This window comes from Fukomys damarensis, unplaced genomic scaffold, assembly GCF_012274545.1.
Source record: "Fukomys damarensis isolate Sample0158 unplaced genomic scaffold, DMR_v1.0_HiC HiC_scaffold_39, whole genome shotgun sequence".
Classification (NCBI taxonomy): domain Eukaryota; kingdom Metazoa; phylum Chordata; class Mammalia; order Rodentia; family Bathyergidae; genus Fukomys; species Fukomys damarensis.
In genome coordinates, this window is record NW_022900951.1 from 128,617,076 (window position 1) to 128,643,500 (window position 26,425).

Genomic DNA, 26,425 nt, shown 5'->3' on the forward strand with positions numbered 1-26,425 from the left:
TTTTTCCCCTTACCAATTAGAGCATGTCTGTAATGCAGGATAGTGATGCTCATTTTGGGGAACTGGTACATATATATGACATATCTTAATCACTTTTAATAAACTCTCCTCTCCCTTTCTTTTCACCTCCCCCAAACCCCTTCCCCATCTTCAAGAGTCTACCTACTAATTTTCTATAATTTTTCCTTTATTTTATTCATTATTTATATTTTTTAATATAAGAGAAAACATGTAATATTTAACTTTTTATGATTTACTTCACTTAGTATGAATGGTCGCAAGCTCCACTTTCCTGCAAATGGCATGATTAATTCTTCATGGCTGAATAATAGTCCACTGTGCATATATAACATATTTTCTTTATTCACTCATCCGATGATAGGCATCCAGGCTCTATCCAGAGGTTAGTTATTGTGAATTGTGTTGCTATAAACGTGGGCATACATGTATCACTATAATATGATGTTTTTAATTTTGGGGGAAATAGACCAAAGAGAAGTATGATGGTCAAACGGTATTTTTAGTTTTAAGTTTTTTTAGGAATCTCCATACATATTTCCATAGTGGTTGTAGTAGTTTACATTTCAACCAACAATATAGAAAGGTTCCCCACATCCTTATAAGCATTCGTTGTGTGTGTGTGTGTGGGTGGGTGTGTGTGTGTTCCTGATGGCAGCCATTCTGACTAGGTGAAATAAATAGAACACATGTGTAAATATAGAATTGTTTTTCTCTGGTGTGAGAAACTCTGTGAGGACCAAAATGTTTAACAGGTAATGCGAGATAGGAAGAAAGGGCTCAAAGGGAAAGAGGAACTAGGAAGGGGGGGTGCGGTGAGGGAAAGCAAAGAAAGCAAAAAATGAGAAAAGAAGGAAAAAACAGAAACAGCTTTTGTAAATAGGGAGGCGATGGAGGGGTAGGAGGAAAGGAAGGGGAATGAGAGAAAACAAGAACCAAGGTATATCATGTACAGGTACAGAAATCACAATGATTAATGTGATCATAACGTATACCTAAAATGTACCAACAAACTTAATGAATTTTTTAAAAAGGTGGAACATAGGCAGTTTTTTTTTTTTTGCATTTTCCTAATGGTTAAAAATGATTAACCTTTTTTCATGTATTTACTGGTTATTTGTACTTCTTTTGAGAAATGTCTATTCAGTTCATTTGCCAATTTCAATGGGGTCATTTGTTTCTGGGGTTAATTTTTTTAAATTGAGAAACAAAGTGTAAATAAGGATCAAAATGTATAATAGATAACGTGAAATAGGAAGAAAAGGTCCAAAGGGGAAGGGGAAGTGGGAAGGATAGGGGAAAGGAAAGAAGGGAATGAAATTAAAGTGAGAAAATTAAAAAATGGAAACAAAGTCTTTGTAAATAGAGGGGTTAATTTTTTTTTAGTTCTATATATTTTTCTAGATATTAGATTTCTACCAGAACAGTAGCTGGCATATATTTTCCCATTCTGTAGGTTGTCTCTTCCCTTTGTTGTTTCTTTTTCTGTACACAACCTTTCTAATTTGATACAGTTCCCCTTGTTAGTTGTTAGTATTTTTTGCTGTGCTACTGAAATTCTGTTCAGGGAGACTTTTCCTGTGCCTGTAGCTTGAAGTGTTTCCCGTTTTCTTCCAGCAGTTTCAAAGGTTTTGTTTTTATAACTAAGTCTTTGATCCATTTTGATTTGATTTTAGTACAGGGTGAGAGATATGGATAGAGTTTCAAACTTCTGCATGTGAATATCCAATTTCCCCAGCACCCTTTGCTAAAGGGGCCACCTTTTCTCTAATGTATGCTTTTGGCTCATTGTCAACAATCAGATGGCTGTAAGTGCATGGATGTTTGTGTGCATTTTGTTCTATTCCGTTGTTCTATACATCTGGCTTTTTTGTTTGTTTCAGTACCATGTTGTATTTGCTACTATAGCTTGGTATTAAAACTTGAAATCTCTTATTCTGATACCTCTAGCTTTGCTCTTTTTGCTCAAGATTGTTTTTGCCATTCTTGATCTTTCTGGATTCAGTATGAATATTAGGATTTTTTCTATTTCTATGAATAATACTGTTGTATTTTAATAGGGATCACATTACACCCATAGATGGCTTTTTGTCAATATTGAAAATTTTACAATGTTCGTTCTTCTGACCCAAGAACAAGGGATGCCTATCCATTTTCTACAGTCATCTCCAAATTCTTTCATCAGAGTTGTGTAATTTTCATTGTAGAGCTCTTTGACCTACTTGGTTAGGTTGATTTCTACATGTTCAATCTATTTTGAAGCTATGGTGAATGGAATTATTTTCCAGATTTCCTTCTCAGTGGGTTCATTATTGGTGTAAAGGAATGAAGTACGTTTTTGTGTTGGTTTTGTGTGTGTGCATGTGTTGGCTTTTATCCTGTCACTTTATTGAATTTGATTATCAGAATTAAGAGTATCCTTGCGGAGATTTTTGGGTCTTCCATGTAAAGAGTCATAGCCTCTGCAAATAGGAATAATTCGATTTCTTCCTTTTCTAGTCATAGTCCTTTTCCTTCTTTCTCTTGCCTGATTGCTCTGGCTAAAGCTTTTAGTACTATGTTGAATAGGAGTGATGAGAATGGTTACTCTTTTCTTGTTCCTGGTTTTAGAGGAAATGTTTTTAGTTTTTCCCCATTCAGTATGTTAGCTGTGGATTTCTTATATGTGGCTTTTATTATTTTGAGGAAGTATTCTTTTATATATGTTTTCACCAGGGGTTTTGTAATGAAGCTATGTCGGATTTTTTTGAAGGCTTTTTCTGATTCTATAGAGACAATCACATGATTTTTATCCTTGACTCTATGTGGTATACAGATTTACTTATGGTGAACCATCCTCTTTTCCACTTACAGTTGATTTGGTTGATCAAACCAATTTGCTCATCGTGTATGACCTTTTCAGTGATCTTTAAAACTTGTTTGCAAACCTTACTGAGGACTTTTGCATCTATATTCACCAAGGATGTTGTTCTGTAGTTTTCTTTTTTTGCTGTTGTCAATTCTAGCTTTATAGAATGCATATAGAAGCGTTTCTTTCTTTTATATTAGATGGAAAAATTAGAGGAGTGTTGATGTTAGTTCTTTAAAATTCTGGTAAAATTCAGTGGTAAATTCACTGGGTTTTGGGCTTTTTTTAGTTGCTAGGGTTTTATTATTACATCAATCTCAATGTTTGTTATTGATCTCTTTATATTTTTAATATCTTCTTGACAAAATTTTGGTAGATCATATGTTTAGGAATTTATACATTTCTTGTAGATTCTCCAATTTATTGGAGTATAAATTCTCAAAATAATTTCTAATCATCCTCTGGATATGAGTGGTGTCTGCAGTTACTTTGCCTTTTACATCTTTAATTTTGTTAATTTTGACCCGATGGTCATCAGTCTTGTTTACCTTTCCAAAGAACCAATACTTTGATTTATTGATCCTTTGTAGTGTTTTTCAATTCTCAAATTCATTAATTTTGGCTCTGATCTCTAATTATCTCTTTCCTTTTACTGTTTTGGGGATTGAGTTGTTCTTTTTTTTCTCGGACCTTGAGATGTATCGTTCAGTTATTTACTTGAGATGGCTGTGCTTTTCTAAGGTAGACACTCACAGTTTGAAATTCCCTCCTAGAATTGCTTTAATCGTGTCCCATAGGTTCTGATATGCTGTGTTTCTATTATTTGAATCTAGATATTAAAAAATTCTTCCTTGATTTATTCTATGGCCCATTCTTGATCTATCAAGAATGTATTATTGCTGGGCGTGGTGGCACACTCCTGTAATCCCAGCACTCGGGAGGCTGAAGCACGAGGATGGCTGTGAGTTTGAGACCAGCCTGGGCTACATAGTGAGTTCCAGGTCAGTCTCAACTACATAGTGAGACCCTGTCTCAAAAAAAAACAAAAAAAAACAAAAAGAAAAAAAAAAAGAAAAAAAGAAAAAAAAGAATGTATTATTCAAACTCCATGTGTTTCATAGTTTTTATGATTTCTTTTGCTGTCAACTTCTAGTTTTATTCCATTGTGATCTGATATGATGCATGAGATTACTTCAATTTTTTGTGCATTTAAGTCTTGCGTTATATCTTAAACTACGGTCTATTTGGTGGAAAATTCTATGAGCTTCTGATCAGTATGTATATTCTGCTGTTCTTGCAAGAGACGTCTATTGATATCTATAAAATCCATTTAATGTACAGTATAGTTTCACTCTGATGTTTGATTTTTTGTCTATTTGTGTGAGGGTATTGATGTCCTCCACTGTGATTATATTGGTATCTACCTGTTCTTTCAGGTCAAGTAGTGTTTGTTTTACAAAACTGCACTCAATGACATTTGGCACAAATATATTTACATCTATTTTCTCTTCTTGGTGAATTATTACCTTCGCCAATATGTAGCGGACTTATTTATCTCTTCTGACCAGCTTCAAGCTGAAGTTAACTTTGTTACCTGCTTGCCACTGGGCTGCCACTGTGTGGAGTATGATTTTTGTACTCTTTTACTTTTTTTTTTTTTTTTTTACCGGGGATAGAACTTGTATCTCATGCTTGCGAGGCAGCAGTGGAACCACTGAGTTAAATCCCTGGCCCCGTACTCATTTACTTTTAATCTGTATGACCTTGTGGGTGAGATGTATCTCTTGCAGGCAGCACATAAATGGTTCTTGTTTTTTGATCCAATCTGCCAGTTTGTGTCTTTTATTTGGAGAGTTAAGAACGCTTACATTGTCATTGTTGTAAGGTATTAATATTTTCCACTATGTCAATTTTCTAGTGTTTGATTTATTTGTATTTCTTCTCCATTTAACCACTCTTCCAGTAAGATGTTGTCTTTCCCTTGGCCTTATAGTTGCTGTTGTCGTTAATCATCTCTTTCTAGGATTTCCTTAAGTATTTTCTGCAATGCTGGATCAGAAGTCATGAATTTATTTTATCCTTTGTCATTGAAGGTCTCTATTTCTCCTTTGATTTGAAAGATAGCCTGGCAGGATATAGTAATCTACGTTGGCAACTATTTTCTTTCAAGGCTTGTGAAACATCATTTTAAGCCCTCCTATCCTTTAAAGTTTCTGTTGAGAAATCTGTTATTCTGATGGGTTTACCCTCATACATGATTTGCAGCTTCTTTCCAATAACTTTTTATATTCCTTCTTTGTTCTGAGTTTCTGGCATTTTGGCTACAATGTGTCAGGAGGAGGTTCTTTCCTTGTCATATGTATTTGTGATTCTAATTGCCTTCTCTCTCTCTTGAGTATCCATCTCATTCCCTAGATTTGGGAAACTTTCAGTAACACTTTCAGGGAATAGATTTCTTATGCCATTAATCTGAATGCTGACACTCTCCTCTAGGTTTAAGTTTATTATTTTACAGGTGCCTAAGAATCATTGCATAATTTTACATTATTACTTTTTTAAAATTGTTACTGACTTCTAGTATGGCCACTTTGTCTTCATATCCTGGCAGCCTTTCTTCTGATTCAGCTTGAATACTACTGAGTCTTTCAATTGAGTTTTTAATTTGACTTAGTGAGACTTTCATTTCCAGAGTTTCTTCCTGGCTCTTTTCAGCACTTTTTATCTCTTCACTGACATGTCTTTCATAGTCTTCCTTAATCTTTCAACTGCTTATTTGTCTCTTCTTTGATCTCATTGATCATTTTAACTATCAGTTCTTAAAAGTTACTTGTCTTGAATTTAATCCACTTCAGTATCCATGGGATCACCTTTTTGGAGTTAGGAATTTTTGGAAGCATCTTATTCCCTTGCTTTCTCGAGATTCTGTTTTTGCATTGAAGTTTGTAGATCATTTAGGATGAAAAGCTGTACCACTATTGTGGATTTCTCTTTGGTAAGTGTCTTTCTCCTTCTGATGTGTCCCTGGCTTTGGGTTTGACTCAGCATAAAAGCATTCAGTCAACCTATTCAAAGTACTAGATTCAATCTATAGAATTGCATTATGAGGAGGGAACAACTACCAGGATGATCAACATGCAAAGAACCAATCATATACCAACATATAATTTAAAACTTGTTTTGAAAGTTCTCTACTATTTCACTAACTCAGGAAAATAAAGAAGCAATAATAATGTATGATGGCTGAGGAAGAAAAAGAAAAATGAAATTTAAAAAGGGAAAAGAAGAGAAAATATGTGTTAATATTTTTTAATGTAAGGAATAAAGGAGGGAGGGAGGAAAAGTTTGAGAGGTTATGTGAGGAGAAGGAAAGAATGAAGTGCATGGAAGGGGATATAAGTGTAAAATAAGACATAGAGAAATTGAATTCAATTAATAAACTGGAATAAACATAAAGTTAGAATATGTGAGAAACAACCTAGTGTGGGAGAATGTAACAAACAAGGTAAGCCAGGCGTGGTGGCGCACGCCTGTAATTCCAGCACTCGGGAGGCTGAGGCAGGAGGATCGCTGTGAGTTCGAGACCAGCCTGGCTACATAGTGAGTTCCAGAGCAGTCTCAACTACATAGTGAGACCCTGTCTCAAAAAACAGAAAAAAATAAAAATAAAAAAAAAAATACAAAAAAGCAAGGTAAGACACTACAGAAGCAAACAGAATAACACTGTTGTACACAGTTATGGGTATACAAATGCACAGACATATGCATGTGTTTATGTTATGTATACATATGCACAAACACACTAAGGGAGAAAATAGAAATAGGTTCTAATGATAATATTTACATCCATGGAAAAGGGGGGAGAGGAGATTAGAGAGGATTTGAGAGGAAGAATAGAAATATGAAAAGGGGAGGGACAATAAATGGAAAGTGACATAAGACATAGGGATATTGAATCCAATTAATGAACTAACAGAAATACAAGTTTGGCAAATGCTATGAAACAACCCTTGCTGTGAGAGAACATAGTGTGATATGATAACCAATAATTAGCACTTGTAAGCACACACAAAATACATATATGCCCTAACTTCCCCAACAATGGAGAAAAAAAACAATAGAAATAACAAAAAAAATTACAGGTTGGAAATTCCCCCTTGTGGTGGTATTTACACTGGAGTTAATTCTTGGGTGCTGACTGGATAAAAATGTGGGCAGGGCATGTATGAAATTTTTTTATTTTTTAGTTCTGAGTGTCCTCATCTTCTGTTTAAGTAGGAGAAGCCATTTTGAAAGAGGCTGAGTCCCCTCCCACACAGTATGGTTATTTATGTGTACTCAGATCCACCAGTGGCAGGACTAGCTCTCACATTCTGATTTATTCTCTTCCATATGTAGGAATGAGGGTACTAGAAAATCTTGGCTGTCCAATGAATCTGACTAGGACTGGAGCATGGGCAAAAGCTCCATAAATTTCCAGACTGCTTCTGGGGGTGTGGCTGGCGATTGTCTTTACTCTTAGTGCCTCTAGTCAGACCAGATGGATAATGGATGTGCAAGGACTGTGTTTCCAGTAGGGGCTTTGGGTGACCAACCTTCTACTGATCCTTGCAGAACCTCCAGACTCAGGACCCCCAACACACTCTGCATAATCCCACAAGGCTGAACTTTGTTACCTGATGCTGCCATCTTCAAACCACCACTATTTTGTGCTGTCTGTCCTTCCACAAAGATGGGCCCAATTTATAGTTAATTCTCTGATGAGCCAGTTGCCAAGGTCTATCTCTTAATCTTATGATTTTTACTTTACTAGGTCATAGGTATCTGTTAGGGTAGGTGCCCCCTTCTTTCATGTAGCATGGTGGCAGTCACATCTTGCAGTTGTAGAAAATATGTGAATTATGTGCCTAGGCAGAGGGAGTTCCTCAGATGGCTTCTGGCCCCATATCTACTCAAATCTGTTTCCTGCTAGTTTTACTGAAGTGAGGAGGGAGTGAGAGTTGGGAGAGTCTAAACTGGCTTAACAAACAGATTCTATGTATCCTAGAGAGAAAAGATGGGAATCATCACTCTTGTCTCTGTTCACTTGGCTGTCGTCAGCCCTCCTGTCTGCTCAGGTTGTATCTGTCCAGTTCTTACAAGAATATTCTGAGTATTTCATCTAATGCTTCATGAGAAGGAAGGAAAGAGTGCCTGCCACCTCTGCAATGAAGTTCATTCAGCATTGCAGTGCATTGCTTTAGTTCATTTACTCATCTTTCTAAATATTGTACCAGTATTTGAGGCTTTTGCCTGGTTGTTAGCTCTTTAAAGATGCAGTCCTGAAGCCCACCCAGATATCACTGGTAAGTGAGTATATACCCCAGCTAGGAGCCCGCTCAGACTGCAGTGACTTGGGTGCACGGCCCCCAGCCAAAGGCTCTCGCAGACAACCACTGTGCAGTGGGGCAGGTCCCAGCCAGGGGCATGCCCAGATACCATCTCAAGTGTGCACAGGTTTGAGCCAGAACCCTGCCAGGACAACAGGGCAGCACAGGGATCCAGAAGGCCACCATTCTCAATGCAGGAATTGGTGCAGTGGTAAGCAGCAGAGAAAAGGGCTCTCTCTGTGACTTTCTAAGAATTGAAAACAACTGGGTGAGCAGAAAGTTGCCTCAATAAAGGCAGAGCAGGCTGCATCTGTCAAAATGAGAAGACACTTAAGCAAATCTCAAAACCAGATTCCCAGATCACCTAAGGCAACCCCAAAGGGCAATGAGATGGAGCAATCTGATACTCAACCACCTGGACTCCCTGAACTGGCAACAAAAGAGGATCTGGAAAAAATAAAATCAGAAATAATTTCTCAGTTAAAAACAGAGATTGTGTCCATAGTGCAAGAAATGATTAATAACTCTAAAGAAGGCACAGATAAAAAATAGAGGAACTGAGGAACATGATGGAATCACACGCAAAGAGATTTCTGGGAGATTAAAGACTCCATAGACAGTTTATGCAGCAGAATGAGCCAATGTGAAGGCAGAATATCTGACTTAGAGGATTGTAATTAGTGACCAGGAAAACAAAATTTTCTTGAAAATTGCAAGGAACTACGAGCAATCAATCCAGTAGCTGCTAGATGATACAAATAAGAATAACATAAAACTGATCGGAGTCAATGAAGAAACAGGAGAGAGTGTAAACAACAACAACAACAAAAAAAAAAACAGTTCACAGAAGGAATGGGAGAAAACTTTCCAAATGGGAAAAGAACTTGACATACAGATAAGTGAGGCAAATAGGATTCCAACTAGCCATGATCAAAAATGATATACACCTAGGTATATAATAGTTAAGAGGCCAGAAACCCAACAGAACAGAATGTAAGCAGTTAGAGAAAAGAAACAAATCACATACAAAGGAAAGTCCATCACAATCACAGCAGACTTCTCAACACAAACCCCCAAGGCAAGAAGAGCTTGGAGTGACATATTTCAAGCCGTGAAGGAAAACAACCTCCAACCCAGACTGACGTACCCTGAAAAACTATATTTCAAAATTAATGGAGAAATAACATATTTTTGTGACAAAGAGCACCCGAGGAACTTCATGAACACCAAACCAGCACTCCAAAAAAATTTAAACAATAGCCTAGAAAAAGACAATAAGGATCATAACTCCAGGAAGCCCAGCAGAATGAACCCATCAGGCATGACAAGAAATTAAATGCAAAGGGGGAGAATCTAACAAGAAAACAACTTATGACAAGGATAAGTCAATATGTATCACATTTAACCATCAATGTTTATGGTCTCAATTCAACAATCAAAGAAATAGACTGGCAGAATGGGTCAAGAAGCAAGATCTAACAATATGCTGCATAAAAGAATCACGCTTAATTCAAAAAGAAACTCATAGACTGAAAAGTAAAGGGGGGGGCAATACTCCATGCAACAGGAACGCCCCGAAAAAGCAGGAGTAGCTATCCTCTTTGTTGATCAAGTGGATTTAAAACCAACACTGATTAAGAGAGACAAAGAAGGACACTACATCCTTGTAAAGGGAATAATTCAAGAGGAAGAGATAACAATTATCAATATATATGTACAAAACAATAGTGCGCCCAACTATATAAATCAATTATTAATGGACATGAAAACTCAATCTCTTGAAAAAATGGACTTAACAGATGTTTACAAAGTGTTCCTACCCACGAAATCAGAATACACATTCTTCTCAGCTGCACACGGGTCCTTCTACAAGATAGACCACATACTAACTCATAGAACATGTTTAAGTAAGTGCAAAGGAATTGAAGTTATCCCCTATACATTATCAGATCATAGTGCAATGAAAATTGGAGATCAATAGCAAAGGAAACCACAAGAATTAAAAAAAAAATGGAAAATAACAACACACTCCTGAACAACCAGTGAGTCACAAAGGAAGTTAAAGAAGAAATTCGTTTCTGCAATGCCAATACAACATATCAGAATCTATGGGACACAAATGAAAGCAGTCTTATGAGGAAAATACAAAGCAGGGAATACACATATTAAAAAAAACACACAGCTAGCTCAAATAAACAACCTAATGCTGAACCTCAAGCTTCTAGAAAAATAAGAGCAGGACAAACCCAAAGCTTGGACAAGGGAGAAAATTATAAAGATCAGAGCAGAAATCAATGCAGTGGAGACTGGGAGAAAAATACAAAAATTCAAGGAAACAAAGAGTTGGTTCTTCAAAAGAATAAACAAGATTGACATTCCCTTCGCAAAACTTATCAAAAAAGGAAAGAAAAGGCCCACATCCATGCAATTAGGAATGAAAAGTGTGAAATTACAATGGACCCAGAAGAAATCCAGAGGCTCATCAATACCTATTTTGGGAACCTATATACCAATAAGATGGAAAACAGAAGAAATGGAGAGGTTCCTAGATACAAATGAATTACAAAGTTGAACAAAGACCTAAAAATTCTAAACAGGCCAATATCAATAAAATAAATTGAAAACATAATTAAAAACTTGCCAACCAAGAAATGCACAGGTCCTGTCATCTCCATTGCTGAATTCTGCAAGACATTTAGAGAAGAACTATTGCCACTACTGTTTAAATTCTTCAATTAAATTGAAAGGGAAGCAATACTCCCAAATTAATTCCTCAAAGCAATCATCACCTTGATCCCCAAAGCAGAGAAAGACCCAACTGAAAAAGACAACTACAGGCGAATTTCACTAATGAACATAGATGCAAACATCCTCAATAAGATAATGGCAAACAGAATGCAGATCATCATCAAGAAGATCATACACCCTGATCAAGTGGGATTCATTTCAGGGATGCAGGGATGGTTCAACACATGCAAACCAATAAATGTAATATATTATATTAATAGAGCCAAGGACAAAAACCATATGATCATCTCATAGATGCACAAAAAGTGTTCAACAAAGTCCAACAGTCATTGATGATAAAAACACTGTAGAAAATTGGAACAGATGGTCTTTATCTCAACCTGATAAAATCCATTTATGAAAAACCAACAGCCAACATCATACTAAATGGTCAAAAACTGAAATCCTTCATGCTAAAATCAGGAACAAGACAAGGATGTCTACTATTACCACTCCTGTTAAATATAGTTCTGGAAACATTAGCCACAACAATTAGACAAGAGAAAGAAATAAAAGGAATAAAGATAGGAAATTAAGAAGTTAAACTGTCCTTATTTGCAGATGACGTTATACTCTATAGAAGACCTCAAGAACTCCAGCAAAAGTCTTTTAGACTTAATAACCAAATCCAGCAGAGTAGCTGGATGCAAGTTTGGCACAAAAAAGTCAATACCTTTCTTGTACACAAAAAACAGACTCACTGAAAGAGGAACTGGAGAAACAACTGCCTTCACAACAGCATAAAAAGAAGAAGTACCTATGAATCAATCTAACAAAATAAATCAAAGACCTCTACTCTGAAAATTATAGCACTCTGAAAAAAGAGATCCAAGAGGATATCAGAAAGTGGAAAGACATTCCTTGCTCCTGGGTAGGAAGAACCAATATCGTGAAAATGGCCATACTTCTGAAACTGCTATATAGATTCAATGCAATCCCAATTAAAATTCCAGCAGCATACTTCAGAAACCTTGATAAATCAATCCAAAAAATCATTTGGAACTAGAAGAGACTTAGAATAGCCAAAGCAATTCTAGGCAAGAAAGACAAGGTAGGGAGTATCACAATCCCCAACTTGAAATTATACTGAAAAGCTACTGTGATAAAAACAGCATGGTACTGGCAAAGAAACAAACCCATGGATCAGTGCAACTGATTAATAGATGCAGAAACAACTCCGGACACACCCAGCCACCTCATCTTTGACAAAGGAGCTAAACACCCTCACTGGAGGAAAGACAGTCTCTTTAATAAATGGTGCTGCAAAAACTGGGTTTCAACTTGTCAAAGATTGAAACTAGTCTCTCACCACGCACTAAAGTAAAATAGAAATTATTAAAGATCTAAATGCTAAAACATAAACACTAAACCACCTGGAAGAGAGGTTAGGTAGAACTCTTGAAGAAATTGGCATAGGAACATATTTCAAGAACAAAACCTGAGTTGCACATGAACTAGCACAAAAAAATCAATAAGTGGTATCTTTTCTTATTAAAAAGGTTGTGCACAGCAAGCGAAACCATCGAAAGTGTTCAGAGACAACTCACAATGTGGGAAAAAATTTTACCAGCTGTACTTCAGACATAGGTCTACTAGCTAGAATATATAAAGAACTTAACAAAAGCAGACCTCCCAAATTTAAAGACCCAATCCAAAAATGGGCATCTGAAATGAACAGACATTTCTCAGACAAAGAAGTAGAAATAGCAAATAAACATATGAAAAAATATTCAACATCATTGGTCATTCAAAAGATGCAAATGAAAACAACAATGAAATTCCACCTCACCCCAGAAAGAATTGCTGCTATCATGAAATCAACCAATAACAAATCCTGGCAGGGTTGTGGGGAAAGAGGAATTGTGCTCCACAGCTGGTGGGAGTGAAGACTGGTGCAGTCACTGTGGAAATCAGTATGGAGATATCTCAAAGAACTAGGATTGGAGGTCCCATTTGACCCTGCTATACTCCTGCTGGGTATCTTCTCAAAAGAATTAAAAGAATCATGCCACAGTGATGCATGTGCACCCATGTTCACAGCAGCACAATTTTTCGAAGCTAAAACTTGGAAGCAGCCCAATTGCCCATCAACAGGAGACTGGATAAAGAAAATGTGATTTTTTAAATAAAATGGAGTACTACTAAGCCACAAAGAATGAGAAACTAGAGACATTTATAGCTAAATGGATGCACATTTGTAAGACTTGAATAGGCTAAAGTGACTCCATGCTAATAGGCCAGACTGTGCTTCTTCATATGCTAATTGCTACCTTGGTTAACAGCCCGCCCAGGGGCAAATGGTTTGACAAAAGGTGACCCTAGATCATTTCCTGCATAAGATAAGCAATGTGTTTGCAGTCTTGTTCTGTGAATTCCCTGACTCTTTGTTTAGAAAAACCTTATAAAAAGTACCTCAGCCCCTGAGCAGTTGCCTCTCTGAGCCACCTGGCTCCGGGAGTGCCGTCTGGCTAGACTAATAAAGGTCTCTTTTACCATCTAGCCTGGTGTGTTCCTTCCTGGGTTTCTCGGTTCTCTGTCGTGTTCCCGGAGCCTCGCTGGGTGTTAGGGCCCAGCATCGTGGAGGCCTTTCGGCTGTTCACGCTCCGTGGAGTGGAAGTGAGACTTTAGGTCTTACATATTGGAGGCCCCAGCGAGATACCCAGGCGGGAACTGTAAATCCGGCCGAGAGTCTCTTTTGCTGGATCCAGCAGGAGATTCTCAGACACAGACCTTTGAAAGCCTCCGGAGGTAAGCTTTGTGCTGGCGGTTGCAACTGTCTTGTTTGTCAGGATCGAGGTGGCTGACGAGCCGGGAAACCTCCCCTGACCCCGGCCCTGACGAGGACTCCGGGTAGTAGAATCAAAGCTTTTCTTTTTGTGTGGCGCCTGTCTGTCTTGTCAGTGTCTCATCTGTTGAGTGTTAAACTAAATTTGTTCCTAGGGACAAGATGGGAGCATCCAGCTCCAAGACCACCCCAATGGATTGCTTTCTAACTAATTTTAAAATTGTTTTTTATCCCTGAGCAGAAGGATGATTACGGGATTAAATTCTCTCATGGAAAGCTTCGCTCCCTGTGTCAATCCGAGTCCCACCTGAGCAAGCGACTGTCTGCCTCCTTGGAAGGGAAAAGGTGCGTGCCCCCAGGATTTCCTGGGTTCCCTTTCTAGGACGCAGAGGCCGGCTCGTCAATAGTTGAACAGAAAGAAGGAAAATGAATAAAATCATCTGTCTGAATGGTGAGATCCCCTGGGTTGCTCCCTAGTTTGTCTTTGGAAGGGGACCCAGGGAGGGAATGTATTAACTTCTTAGGTGACTGTGTGTGAAAGAGAATTGGTTAGGAGAGTGAATGGGAAGAGCTGGGTAGCTTCCCTTGTACATCAAAAGGAAGGGAGGAGGGCTTATGCTTAAAGAGCCCTCCAGGCAAATAAACAAGGCTGTTTTCTGAAACAGAACCCTGGCACCCCACCCTTTGTCTTGCATTGCATCAGGGGACAAGGGAATATCTAATAGTTATGGGAAATGCTGATGCCAAACCAACTGTTCTGAAGTGCATAATTAAAAATTTTGATACAGATTTTGTGGGGGACTATAAGATAAAACTGCAACCAAAGATGCTTAAAAACTTTGTGAGTTATCATGGTCTCAGCTAAGCCAGACTTGGCCCCAAAAAAAAAAAAAAAAAAAACTCTAGACAAAAGAAAAGTTATCTGCCTTTGTTTTACTTACCTGAGACTTTGATAATGTGGAGCCTCTTGTGCTCTAGGAGCTACTCAAGCTTTTCTGCTCTGTGGTAATCAGCTGCTAGTAAGAACTATTTAGTTTTGTTTGTAAAACACCTGCTTGCTAAATCTGCCATTTTCCTGTGGTAAACTTGTCTCTCAGAAAATGTGACATCGTTACAGGCAAATCCCAGTGTTTCCCCTTTGGAGGAGGTCGAGATGTCTCCCCTCCACTTGAGTTGCTAAGATAGAAGGTATGAAGGAGGTAAGGGTAGAACAAAGTTGTTTAACCTTACTGCACTGGAGGATGCAAATGGGAAAGCATGATGGGACTCAGAAAAAAGATGAAACAGGGCTTACACTCAGATTAACAGAACTAAAATGAGAAAATCTCTAATGGATTAAAATCAGGTAGGAAAATTCTGAAAGACAAAAATATAAGGAAAAAAAAACTGCAAGCCAGAGAAACTGCAATTGTGTTTTGGCAGACATCAAGAGATTTTTACAACAAAAATCAAGTTAGAAAATTTTAACTATTTGATAAATGTATCTTTGTTTCAATTAAAATTAAGTTTAATTGGTGTGCTTTAAACATTTATTGTGCATTGCAAATTTTTGAATTTCAATTATAGGGTTAACTTGGTCTTTTATACTTTGTTGATAAAAACTCAAGGTTAATACTGTTCTATAGATAGCCAGTCAAATTTTAAGATGTAACAATCTTGAAAAAAAAAAAGAACACTTTAAGATTTTAATAGCTGAAGTTTGCTATAGAAGGTTAATAGTAAATGAGACAGAAGAAGATAGTAGAAAAGCTATGGGTAAAAGAAATACACTTTTGATATGAAAAGATTTTGTATGTTTGTCTTGTTAGAAAGATATAAAGAAAGATATACAAGACCAGAAGGCTTAAGTATGTAGAGAAGGTATGTGGAAGTGATTTAACAAAATTATATATATTTGCTTGTTGGTTTCAAGTTTGTTACAGAAGGTTTACTTTTATAATAACAGAGCTTTCATTCCTTTTGATTCTAATTCTATGAGATCTGTTAATTGATCTACCAAAGTTTTGACTAGTGTTAACTAAAAGAGGTTAGGGCTGGAGATTTATTTAGCTCAATGGTGCTGCCACCTGCCTTATAATTCAATTGGTCAAAATACATTTGAGTGTATTATAGTTTCACAAATTGTCTTACAAGTTTGTGTCTGTACAATTGTTTGAAAGGTATTTGTCCAATTATACTAGATTGAAATGACAGCAAGGATACTAATAATTTGTTAATTCCTATAACCTGGTTTTATAAGTTAAAATTTTGTCAAGATAATTAGGTATAAACTCAGATCTAGATAAACTGCTAATAGTAAAAAAGACAGCTACTCAGAGAAAATTTATTCTGGTCTATTCACTAATGCCTTCTGAAAAGATATACCCCCAGTAAACATGGCCAAATATGTTGTTATAGAATGTTTACATTGGTTATCATCAAAGGGTTAAATTCTAGATATGCTATTGTGTTATGTTTATAGTGCCCAATTTTCAAAATAGGATTTCTGTAGAAAAAGTTATTAAGAGGTTCTATAAAAATGCTTTTGATACCTAATTAGATTAAAGGTTATGAAGTTTCATACATAAAATTATGATTATTGTTAATTTTTGGATGTACTAAATAGGATATTGAGAGAGTATTAATGCTGCTTCAAGAGGCAGGATATAAAGTTTGTGCTGCTTAGAGATAAAAGGACTTAAATTAAAACATAAAAAATTTTTGAGATAAAAGGTTTTTACAGGATCTAGATTCTCTATATGTATAAATCTTTAAAGGCCCCAGAAAGACAGTGATTATTATAGAGTAAAGAGCAAGAGTCAGCATTTAAACAGCTAAAACTAACTCTTTCTGCTGCCCCCCTGTATCAGGGATCCTAAATGTGATCCAGCCTTTTAGTTTGTACCTGACTAAAAGAAATCATACTGCTTTAGGGGTGCTCCTTGACGGAATAGGGCCATAGAATTAACCAGTGATATATTTATCTTAGAGTTTAGATCCAGCTGTGAAGAGATAGTTCCTTTGTTTATAAAGCCCTGGCAGCTGCAGTAATGGCTAATTGAGAAAGCTGACCAGATAACATTAGGAAAAAGTAAATTATTCAGTTTTCCCATGCCTTTTAGAACTATTGAATAACAGGACATTGATGGCTCTCAAATAATAGAGTCACATAATATCAGGCCCTCATCTGTGAAAATTCCCCCCCTTATATTTTGCTCCAGCTAAAACCTTAAACCCTGCTACTTTTTTGCCCTCGGAACCTGGCCCCCTGACCACGACTGCCTCAGGGTCACTGACGAATTGTTATCCAGTCATCTAGATCTGCAGAAAAGACCCCCTGCCTGAGGTTGATTCCTTCCTGCTCAAGGATGGGAGCAACTTCATAGAAAACTGGGTACGCTATGCTGGCTATGCAGAGATGACTCAAGATGAAGTGGTCCAAGCAGGATCCCTCCCCACTGGATGGTCAGCTCAATGAGCAGAGCTATGGGCACTCATACAGGCTCTCCGATGGGCAAAAGGAAAGAGGGTAAATGTTTATACAGATTCCTGGTTGCCACTCGATATAACTATGGCACAGTCTATAAAACTGTGGGCTTCTCACAGCAGAGGGCACTTATTAAAATTAAACAGGATATAATATAGTTATTTGAGGCAATGTGGAAATCTGACAAAATAGCTATAATATTTTTTTAATTCCAAGGTTTGGTCTGCCTCTCTCCATAGGCAGTGACAATGGGCCAGCATTTATAACAGGTTGTAGAGACTTTAGGGCTTATCCAGTATAAAATCACAGGGGTTAAAATTGTGCAAGTATTTAAAAAAATATTCAAGGGTAAATTAAAAATAAAAAAGACCCTGTGATGTTAAAATTTAGAAAAGGACCCCTTTCTGACCTATATAGAAAGGGCCATATGAGTCACTTGTAGTTACTCCCACAGCTATCAAGGTAGCTGAAACTCAGCTACACCACTCTAGAGTAAAACAGAATTCCAGGGAATCCGACTCTAGGAGGCCAAGAGACAACGCACTCAAAGCCCTGCTCTCACCACACCGGAAGCTGGTGAGTCTACGCACGGCTGAAGAAGGAGAACTACAATCTAGATATAGACTCTTATATTGTGTCATACTGTTAAGAGATGCCTTTACAAATTGCTGTGACCCCTTAGCTAAAAATTTAAACAATGAATCAAGGATTTGATTCTACCTAAAATCAGTGGGGATTGTAAGACTTGAATAGGCTAAAGTGACTCCATGCTAATAGGCCAGACTGTGCTTCTTCATATGCTAATTGCTACCTTGGTTAACAGCCCGCCCAGGGGCAAATGGTTTGACAAAAGGTGACCCTAGATCATTTCCTGCATAAGATAAGCAATGTGTTTGCAGTCTTGTTCTGTGAATTCCCTGACTCTTTGTTTAGAAAACCTTATAAAAAGTACCTCAGCCCCTGAGCAGTTGCCTCTCTGAGCCACCTGGCTCCGGGAGTGCCGTCTGGCCAGACTAATAAAGGTCTCTTTACCATCTAGCCTGGTGTGTTCCTTCCTGGGTTTCTCGGTTCTCTGTCGTGTTCGCGGAGCCTCGCTGGGTGTTAGGGCCCAGCATCGTGGAGGCCTTTTGGCTGTTCACGCTCCGTGGAGTGGAAGTGAGACTTTAGGTCTTACACATTTAGGTGATACTCTTTTTTTTTTCTTTGAGACAGGGTCTCACTGTGTAGTTGAGACTGACCTGGAACTCACTATGTAGCCCAGGCTGGTCTCGAACTCACAACTATCCTCCTGCCTCAGCCTCCCAAGAACTGGGATTACAGGCATGCTCCACCATTGAGGCAATACTCTTAAGTGAGATAAATAGGATGCATATGTGTAAATACTAAATAGTTTCTCCAGTGTGAGAAACTAAAATTGTAAATAAGGACTGAAAGGTATAATAGATAACATGATATAGGAAGAAAAGGTGCAAAGGGGAAGAGGAAATGGTAGCGGTAGGGGAAAATAAAGATGAGAATGGAATTAACAAGTGAAAAAGAAAAAATGGAGGCAAAGTCTTTGTGGATAGGAAGGAGGTTGAAAGGAGGGCAAGGGAATGAGGAAAAAATAAGAACCAAGGTGGATTACATAAAGGTGAAAATTTCCATTGATCAATGTCATTACATTGTATACCTTAAATGTACCAATAAATAAATAAATTTAAAAACTATGCGTATTAAAGATTTCTGTCTTGATGTCAATTTTGGGATTAATATAGCTACATCAGTTTTCTTTTAGTGTTTGCATCATAATTTTCTTCCATTCTTTTACTTTCAACCTTACTATATTCATTTAAAATGAATCTCTTATAAAGATCACATAGTTAAAATGTTTTTAACCATCCTAATGTCTGTTAATGAAGTCTATTTATATTTACTCTAATTACTAAGGTATTTTAATTATACTATACAATTATTTGATTTCTATTTTCTTGCCTTTCTGTTACTTTTTCCTTCCTTTCTCATTCTGTTTTGATTAACTGATTAGTTTGTATTATTTCATTTTCTCCATTATTAGTTGTGGCATAGTTCTTCCGTATCTATAGAAAATATATTCTGAGACCTGCACATCGCAGCAAATATTAAGTATGCTAGTGTTTTCCTATGAATACATACATACCTGATAAACTTTGATTTATAATTTAGACACAGCAGGAGATTAACAACAATAACAATAAAATATAGCATTATAACTGCATACTATCATAAAAGTTATGTCAATGTGGTCTCTTAAAATATCATATTCACTGCACTCACCCTTCTTCTTGGGATGATATGAGATGATACAATGCCTGTATGATAAGACAAAGTGAGGTGAATGACATAGCATTGTGATGCAGCATCTGGCTACTATGTAAGTGTTACTTGAACACAAGCATGATACTATGACAGTCACGGCAATAACAAACATGGCTACTAAGTAACTAACTGGTAAATACATGAATATATTAGACAAAAGGATGATTCACACACTAGACAGGATGGTGTGGGAGACTGTGTGATTTCATCACGCTACTCAGAATGGTACACAGTTTAAAACATGAATTATTTCTGGACCACTCCACTGAAGATTTTTAAAGCTGCAGCTGACCTCAGGTAACTGAAACTATGACAAATGAACCTGTAACAGGAAACTAATGCACATCTTTAAAATACTTTGAAATGATTACTCTAAGAAATACTACGTATATCTTTGAGTTATTAAAACCAAAGCAGACAAAATAGCAGCTATCCAGGAGAAATAAGTTTAGGAATTTCATGTATAACACAGGGACCAAAGTTAGTAAAATTATATTGTATTTAGGGATTTTTTGAGTAGATTTTATCTGTTTATGCCATAAAATAGTAACTATGTGAGATGATAAATATGTTAATCTGCTTCTCTAAAGTAACCATTTTATTATTTATATGTAATCCAATAATATCATAGTGTAAACCTCAAGTATGTGAGACAAAAGTTAATTTTGTAAGAATAAAGGATTGAAGATGACTGCATACACATCCCCAACACTCAGTTTCTCATCCACAAAGAATAGCAGGCATCTATTTGCATTTTGAGGTAAATGAGAGTGGGAGAACACCTGCAAATCAGCAAGAGAGGGATTGGAACCTTGTGAAACTCACATACCTGGGGTAATAGAATAATAATATAAACAAGATACCCCAGCATCTACTGTCTCCAGCAGCACGGACAGGAGATGGAGATTCTCCCCTCTATAGGAAAAAGAGGAAGTCTCAGTAAAATCTATCTGTGGATGCTGGCAATCCTAACGACTGGAAAGTTTCATAATCCTCACAGACTTGCAGCCCACTTAGATAAAGAATCTGAAAACTGCATAGAGGCCTTACTCTGGAAAACGATTGCACATAATCTCCCAGTGAACACCCAGATACTGTAGCCCTGAGCCTTCTTTCATAAAAGGTGAAAGATTTATGTGATTTGAAAAGAAACCAAAGTATTGCCATGAGCCTTCTTGAGAACTGAGCTGCTGTCTGAATTTGAGCTGCTCTAGGGGACAGAAATCCCTGCAGATTGCCATGTCTGTGACCCCACAGGCATTCTATTTCACTGGTTTGGCAAACCCAGCTTGAGTGTTTCTGAGTCAAAGCAGCTGGGTGTGCTGCACTATGGGGGATGGGGTGTTGTGATGCGCAGGGAAATAAGGGGTGCCACCCTGAAGAACAGGAGGTCAGTGTGCTTTCCCTATGAGACCAAAGGCACGCAAGCCACATGTGGACTTCCTCTGGTACCAGGACTCACATGGTTCCTGTCTTACATACGTTTTTCATTCCTGAGACAAAATACCTGACACCCTGAGTTAATGGAGGAAAGTCTTATTTGGCTCATAGATGGTAGATGTTTCACTTCATAGCTAGCTAGCTCCAAGGCAGAGTGGCAGTCAGAGGGGCCTCACAGAAGACAAGTAGCAGCAATAAAAAGTAACATGCGACGAGAGGACCTTCTTTCTGTCCTTTATGCCTTATCCAGGCTACCCACCCTTAGCCACCTTCAAAAAGCCCCACCTACAACTGCACGAGGCTTTGAGTGAACATCTAGACACAAACCATAACAGTTCCCATTGCATGCACTTGGGGGTGGGGCAATAGTTGTAGCCACAGAGTTGCTCAAGGCCCCCTCAAAATATGCTTATGGGCAAGGCAGCAACAGAACCAGCCAAAGGGCTGAGAGAAACGTTGTCCTAACTCCAGCCCCAGCTCTGTTCCTGGCCATGCACTGCAACTGAAGAGGCCAGGAGATTTGTGAACACTGCAGCCAGGAGGTCAAGAGAAACATCGTGGTGCTACCTGCCACTGTGCTACCAGGTATGCACTGCCATAAAATTGGTGGAATGGAATACCACTCTTGCTGCTACCACCTAACTGACATGGTTTCTGATACTTCTCTGGCACTGCACCACATCTGACAATGGGCTGCTGTTAGGACCAAGAGTGACTATCACAGAGACACTGCTGCAGCTCCTACCACTGCTTTTCCTTGAGCAGCACCTGGACCCATACTATTTCACTAGTGCGAGAACAAGTGTTTCAGGTCCCTCATCACTGCGGATGTTGCCTATGTCAGAGGTCCTTGCTAATAACAGAACTAAAATCATTGGTGCCTGAAGAAACCCCATTTTCCAACAGAAGCCACTCCTCCCACTGTAAGACTAGCCACACGGGTACAACATACTCACTGCTGTCTGCACTACACCTGCCTGGCCTGCTAGAGTGTGCCCTCTCTAATATGGTCCCCAGACACAAATGGCCTCTCCAACTCTGCCACATTACAACTGTTCTCAGTCATTAGTCATAACCAAAGAAGCAATATGGAAGGTATAGCATAGCGACAAGCTAGAAAAGTCAACACTGCATAACAAACCAACATCCAAGGAAACATCTTCTGAAGGAAGCCACATATTAAGAAGGTCACGAGCCCTGCGCCCATTGGAGCCCAGCTCTCAGACGTCAGCGCGACCCCCGGCAGGCGGCTGCTCTTCATGCCCACCCTGTGTGTGGCGCAGCCTCCAGACATGGCAGCCCCGGCCGCCGGCGCCATCATGTCAACCGAGGAGGAGCTGGACGGGTAAGAGCTGGAGCCCCTTGAGAAGCGGCTGGCTGTGCTGCTGCTGCTGCTGGAGCTGGTCGGGGAGGCCGGGCCGAGCCCCTGCGCCAACGGCTCACTGCCCTTGACACCACCCCCGGCAGCAGAGGAGGAGGACAACGAGCTGTACCTGCAGTTGCTGGAGATCATCCAGCACCTGCGGGAGCAGGCCACCGGCGCCAAGGACTCGGCTGCAGGAAGGCACTGGAGACCCTGCGGCATGCACTGCAACCACGAGATGGCCTTCCAAGGAATGCTTCAAAAACTGGACATCAAAAATGAAGACAATGTCAAATCCTTGTCACAAGTGATGGTCCATGTTTTCAGTGATGGCGTAACAAACTAGGGCAGGATTGTGACTCTCATTTCTTTTGGTGCCTTTGTGGCCAAACACTTGAAGAGTATAAACCAAGAAAGCTGCATCAAACCATTAGCAGAAAGTATCACAGAAGTTCTCGTACAAACAAAAAGGGACTGGCTACTCAAACAAAGAGGCTGGGATGGGTTTGTGGAGTTCTTCCATGCAGAGGCTGTAGAAGGCGGCATCAGAAATGTGCTACTGGCTTTTGCAGGTGTTGCTGAAGTAGGAGCTGGTTTGGCATATCTAATAAGATAGCCTTGTAAGTGCAATAGTTGACTATTAAACAACCCCAGACACCAAATCAATATACTTCTGTGAAATCAAAGTATTTATGAAGCTGGGCTCGAAGCTGTCCAAGCAGCAACTTCGAAGAGGCCAAAAAGCAAGAAAATGATGGCTACCAGTAATGGGAAAAGTAGTCCCCTTCGAGAGTCGCAGTCTGAAAGAAGCAAAGTGCATTTTCAGCAACATGCAAACTGCAAGAACATGAAAGACTTCCAGATTTAGTGAAGGTGACAGGGTGGAAGGACTTGATTTCTTTGTGTAGAACCAGAGGAGTGGCCAGTAGCCAGCTAGTCATAAAAGTCATTAAATATGCCCCCAAATCATCAATTGTCTAGTGTTAAAAGAGAAGCACTAACAGTGGCAGTGAAGTGTATGAAATGGATTTGAGCTACAAGGAATTGAACTCTGACCACAGGCCTCAGTAATGGAGAACAGCATGTGAAGGGTAGCTTTTCCTCTATAATTAACTTTTCCCCAGTGTATTTCTTGAATAGACCAACAGTAGTTAGAAATACAGAGTGGTCTCAATTTTTAAAACAAAAGCAGCTTGTATTTGTCTGTAAAAATTGTGTATATTTTTACAGAAAATATTCCTTTGGATGTAAAGTTTATGAAATAAAAAAAAAGAATTAAGAAAAGAAAAAGAAAAAAGAAGAAAAAACTCCAACCTCTCAAAAAACTAATGAAGTAGAAAGAATGAAAAAAAAAGGTCACACCAAAAAAGTGGTAAATACCTGATCCACCAGATACACACATTTCAATATAGGAGCACAAGAAATACGGAAAAATAGAAAGTAATATGACTCCAAAAGAACATGATAGCTAGCAATAGATCAGAAATTAAAGAGGTGAAAGGCCTGACAATTTAAAAGACTGATTATTTAAAATCTCAATGAGATCCAAGACCCTATATAGAAGGAGCTAAAGTGAAATTAGGAATAAAATGCAGGATATAAATGAGAAAATCAACAGTAAGGTAGAGATTTTTTAAAAACCACAGAGAAATCTCAGAAATGAAGAGCTCAATAGCTCAAATAAAAATATAATTGAAAGCTTCAACATAGACTAGATTAAGTAGAAGAGAAAATATCTGAACTTGAAGACAGGCCTTTGAAATATCATAGACTGAAAAAAGAGAAAAAATGAGAAAGAGATCATTCTAGATGTTTGCAAAATTAAATGAACAAGTACCTGACATTTTGCAGTACCCAAAGGAGAAGAAAAGGTTAAGGACATAGAAAACTTATTCAATAAAGTAGCATCTGAAAACTACCCCAATCTTGAGAAAGATAAAGATATCCATGTATAGGAGGAGTCTTCTAGGACTGTGGATAGACATGGCCAGAAAAGATCTTCATGAGCCGCAGTGAGGAAGGTGAGATTTGGGAAGGCTGCTCCTAGATCTGCTCTCCCTCCAGCCTGCTTGGGCCCATTCGGCGGGACCAGGTCGCTGCACCCTCCACTGCCTGCACACCAACAGCTCCAGCAAGAAAGGTAGCTGTGTGGGTGCCCCTGAAACACCACCCCCTCTCAGACTTGCTGATTGTGCCAGTACTTGGACCCACTCTGCAGAGGCATAGGTGGTCATAAAGGCTATTTTTCTGAGCTCCCAACTTTGAACATCTTTAAAGAAAGGGTGGGGAAAACCTGGAGTAGAACTGTGTGGAGTTTAACCCTGCAAGAGGTTGGGGAGCTCAATCTGAGCCTTGTGGCTTGAGATCAGTCTGAGTCGCAGGGATCTGCCATTGGCTAGCTGAGATCAGGGGACTTGGTTCTGCACATGGTTGTGCATGTGGTATATTATGACAATAGAGATATAGTCTGAAAGAGGTCCTTCAAATTCATTTTTTTCTTTCTTTTCCTCATTCCACTCTGCAAATTCTTTCTTTTTTCTGTCCTTTTTCTCCAACTCAAGTCTCTTGCTCCACCATATTATCCCTCATCTTCCTTTCTGTTCCTGCTCCTGCCCTAACTCAGATTTCTTCTTTTACGATTTTTTTCTTTTTTCTTTATGTTCTTTTCTTCTGTCATTTTACCTCACGCATGGGTCAATAGTTTCAAGGGAAAGTGGGCCCCTATTACTGTTAAGGGGATATATTCTTGTCCTTATTCTTGCACTCTGTCTATCCCTTTTGAATTTAAGTTTCCTAAAGATTGTATGGTCATTCTTTGTCCTCTGGCTTGACTTGAAATCATCTCCAATTCTTTCAATTATCTACTCCTCTTGTCCTAACTCTGTCTAAGCTCCTATCCTAAATGGTAAAGATGCTATATTGAAAAGTGTATTCACTGCAAGCATATTTTGGGCTGCGTCTTGATTTTAATTTAATTCACATGGTTTAAAGGTCATAGATTAATGACTACCACAAGTGGTCAATTTGCAAGTTGGGCTTGATCCTATTGTGTGGCTGATTGTATCAATTGGGATAAAGGATTGTGATTGATTTAATGAGTTGTTTTCTCTGATATTATGCAAATGAGAATGTCTATGAGTCACTAGAGACTCAAAAGCTAAAGTGCAACTCTATCAGGAAGATTTAAGTAATAACCCAGAAATTAAACCAAGCACAACCCAACAACAAAAATAAAAATGAGAAAACACTTAAGCAAGACACAAAGACAGACTTTCAGTTCACTGATGGCAAACAGCAGGGCAAATGAGGATGAAAAGTCTGACAGTGAACCAGCAGGACACCCTGAACCCATAGCACAGGAAGTAACAAAACAGATCACTCAGGCTCTAGAAAAATTCAAAACAGAAATAATTTCCCAGATAACCATAGAGATGGTGAGCAAAATGGAAGTTATGATTCCAGACTCTAGAACAGAGACTGACAAAAAATAGATGAGCTCAGGACCATGAGAGAAGCCATGAAGGCCCAGCATAAGAAAGAAATGGAAACAATGAATGCCCAACAGAGGAAAGAAATGGAATCTATAAAACAGATTCAAACAGAAATCCAGGAGATTACAAACTCTATTGAAAGTGTATGTAACAGAATAAAAGAATGCGAAGATAGCATCTCAGATATAGAAGATAAGATTGCAGTCAGTGACCATGAAAAGAGGTCTCTTAAAAATAGTAAGGGATCATGAGAAATTGATCCAACAACTCCTAGATGATGCAAAGAAGAATAACATAAGACTGGTAGGATTCCATGAAGTAGCCAGAGAAAATACAAATGACTTAAAAAAGCTGTTCACAGAATTAATGACAGAAAACTTCCCAAAGAGAAGGGAAGAATTAGACATACAGATAAGTGAGGCATATAGGATTCCAAATAGCCATGATAAAAAAAATCTACACCTAGACATATAATAATCAAGATCCCAGCAACCCAACAGAAGAACAAAATACTACAAGCAGTA

At 38.4% G+C, this 26,425-nt stretch overlaps 1 protein-coding gene and 1 pseudogene across 4 annotated transcripts in view; one reads left to right on the forward strand and one right to left on the reverse strand.

The window, feature by feature from the left end:
* Tmlhe (trimethyllysine hydroxylase, epsilon) overlaps positions 1–26,425 on the reverse strand; it is a 94,811-nt gene that overhangs the window by 43,354 nt on the left and 25,032 nt on the right. Inside the window, exons 1-2 of one of the 4 annotated variants that reach the window (XM_010614318.3) lie at positions 22,541–22,625; positions 19,566–19,600 (exon numbers count right to left, since the gene is read on the reverse strand). The exons of 2 other annotated variants lie outside the window; for them this stretch is intronic. The gene's annotated coding sequence lies outside the window, so the exon portion shown is untranslated. Of the gene's footprint in view, positions 1–19,565; positions 19,601–22,540; positions 22,626–26,425 lie in introns of those variants that run through there. One more of the 4 variants, XM_010614316.3, reaches the window with a different exon arrangement.
* LOC104855466 lies at positions 19,849–23,026 on the forward strand (annotated as a pseudogene).